General features: G+C 46.8%; 1 long non-coding RNA gene across 1 annotated transcript; it reads left to right on the top strand.

Annotated features, from left to right (window-relative positions):
• The first annotated feature begins 495 nt into the window (after positions 1-495).
• Positions 496-2179, top strand: LOC120859936. The gene is made up of 2 exons (XR_005720190.1): positions 496-644; positions 2100-2179. It is a non-coding gene; the product is annotated as an uncharacterized LOC120859936 (long non-coding RNA).
• The last annotated feature ends 816 nt before the right edge of the window (positions 2180-2995 follow it).

The raw sequence follows: 2995 nt of genomic DNA, 5'->3' as shown, positions 1-2995 counted from the left end.
AGTAACCCGAACCCAGAGCCTGACCGTGACCCGAACCCTAACCCTAAGAAGAGGGGTGGGTTCCCCGAACCCTAATCCTAACCCCGAAGCTGAACCCTAACCCTAAGAAGTGGGGTGTTTGCCTGAACCCGAACCCTAATCCTATCAAGTGGGGGGGGTTGCCCGAATCCTAACCCTAACAATAAACCTCTAAAATAAAAATAAACTTTTATGGTCTTAGCCCTGCCTCTTGCAGTCCCCCGCCCCCTAAAAGCAAAAGGGTTAAACTCAGGGCTTGAACTCCTAACCTACAGGCCTCAGTCTGCAAAAGCTAGCTGCCAGTCTAACCGCTACACTACGGAGGTTTGCTCGCACTAGTCTGCCTCCGGAGCCCTCTTCAAGCCTTGACGCGCCGGATTTGGTTGTACGTGGGGGTGGGGCGCACCGTGAGCGCGTCGGGGGCGGGACGAACCTGGGCGGCTTGTCAGGGGCGCGGCTCACGTGAGCATGTCTGGGGCGGGGTGAACATGGCAGCGCGTCGGGGCCAGGGCTTCCCAGCTGTGCTCTCAGGGCTCGCCATTGCAGCTGGGAATGCTCATTTCGTGGGCTCCTGGGTCTCCGCCGATCGGCATCCAGCGAGCAGAGCGGAGGGGCGTGGACCACAGGTAAGGGAACGGGGACTCGGCGGAGCAGGGAACCACGTATTCCGCCCTCTTTGTTTGCACAGTCTCGGAGCCCACTAACATGGCGGTCGCAGAAAAGCCTGCCTTTGGGGTCAAGGCTTTTACCGCTTTACCCCTGCGCATAAAGCTCAGACCCGCGCGCTTTTCCCAAGCAGCCTAGTGTATTGCTTCCTACAGGTCTGGAGAGGATAACAGGCAGGAAGGCCAGGGGTCTCCAGACGGAGAAAATAGACTGCAAGTGTCAGACGTTTTTTTTTCCTCTCTCTTAAGAGGCAGGAGGAGACAAACAGGTGTTGCATTTTTTTCTCCATCTTGATACAAATTTAAAAGGTTTCTCTGAAAATTCTGTGTTACCATGACGACTCCTGGCTCCACCTGAATTTAACCTTTCTCAAACCTTGAGCTAAGCAATGCATTTTTTTTAATGGACATGTTTGTCTTAAGGTACATTAATGTACTATGTATTTACCCAAGACTCTGTCTTCAGGTCAGTTCCCCTTAAAGGCTCAGAAACGACTTGACAAACCAGTATGTTTTACTCATACCTTGTTCTCTTAATCTATGTGAATGAAACTATATATTTGCTTGGAAATCTGCCTTTCTTCAAGATTCATGTCCATCATTTTATGGCCTGGGATGACTCACCTGCTGCCAATGTTATCTCAATGCATGCTGTGGGTGAGGGGCCTGGTGCCATTCTCTGAGACATTGTCTTTCTTTCATTAGCAGACTGCTAGTGGCTGTACAACATCTGGCTAAAGACTAGCAGGGAGTACTCTTTCTTCCCCCTTCTGATATCTATGTCAGCAGCTTTCTCTATCTCTTTTATACTTTAATACAACTTTTCAACACAAAACCTCTGAGCCATCAAGCTTTTGTGGTTTAGCAACCGCCTTTCAGCCTTTTGTAATTCATATTGAATCTTCATTTCAGATTGAAGATGCATTCCATGGTATTGCCAACTGAAGTCTTTTCATCGCTGTGGAGTATCTGTCCATGTCTTTAGGGTATTTTTCAGCAATCATGTATAATTTCCAGTGTGCCAGTCTTGTCATCCTCATTACATCCATGGCAAAGTCTTTTATTCATGTTGACATGATTGAAAGGGAATTGTTTGTTTAAATTCCTGTTCAGATTGTTATTTGCTAGTGTATACAGATAACACTGTGTCATCATTCATTTTTATCAGTTTGGACAGCTTGATCGTTGTCTTTAGTTTCTTTCATTACTCATAATGTAAGATGACCATGGCTCATATATGTACAGTCTCACCCCTAGTCTCAGTCATTTCTGCAAAGAATGGTCCTATTTTTTAACATTACATGATTTTTGACTATGCTGGGTCTTTATTGCTAGTTTGTCTCGTTGTAGTGAGCAGAGGCTACCCTCTAGTTGCTGTGCCATGGCTTCTCATTGCAGTGCTTTCTCTGTTTGCAGAACTTGGGCTCTGGAGCATGCAGACTTCAAGAGTTGTTCAAGGGCTTCGTTGCCCCTGGGCGTGTGGAATCTTCTACACAGGGATTGAACCCGTGTTCCCTGCATCGGTAGGCAGATTCTTTACCACCGGGCCATCAGAGACATATTTAAAACATACATGTAGGAGCTCAATATGCTCAGCTGACAATACATGGATATATATACACATGTATTCCAGCTTACCTTTGAACATATTCAGTTAAAGGTAATTTGTGATGATGTCTCCAACCTGATTCACCATGATATGGACATTGTCACCTTTCCTTTTGTTGATCTGTAACCTTGCATTCCAATGGTAAGATACCTGGCTTCCACCACTTGTCATACATAGAATCCAGTGCTTGTCCCACGTGGTTACTGAAAAAAAGCTGTCAGATTGTCTTTCAAAGGGGGCCCTGAGTGCATTGCACCAGTATCTTGAGTATGTTTTTGTATGATAGTTTCCTATCAGTATACCCTCAGTGGCCAGGTGTCTATTTCAATCGTTACCAATTATGAATGGGCTCGTTTGCTCTAGTGTTCTTAGACAATTCGAGTACAGTTTCTTTGTCAGATATGCATTTTTTAGGAAAACAGTTTTATGTATTGTTGGCTGTGTTGCGTCTGTGTGTGTGGGCTTTTCTCTAGTTTTGGTGAGCATGGGCCATAACTAGTGGTGTGCAGGCTTCTCACTACAGTGTCTCCTCTTGTTGCAGGGCACAGGCTCACGGGCTTCAGTGGCTGCAGCATGTGAACTCAGCATCATGGCTTCCAGGATCTAGAGCACAGGCTCGGCAGTTGTGGCACTCGGGCTCCATAGGATGTGGGATGTTCCCATCCCAGGGATCGCACCTGCATCTCCAGCACTGGCAGGGGGA

The sequence above is a fragment of the Oryx dammah genome, unplaced genomic scaffold (genome assembly GCF_014754425.2).
Source record: "Oryx dammah isolate SB20612 unplaced genomic scaffold, SCBI_Odam_1.1 HiC_scaffold_4736, whole genome shotgun sequence".
Taxonomy (NCBI): Eukaryota; Metazoa; Chordata; class Mammalia; order Artiodactyla; family Bovidae; genus Oryx; species Oryx dammah.
This window is presented reverse-complemented; position numbering and strand designations above follow the sequence as displayed.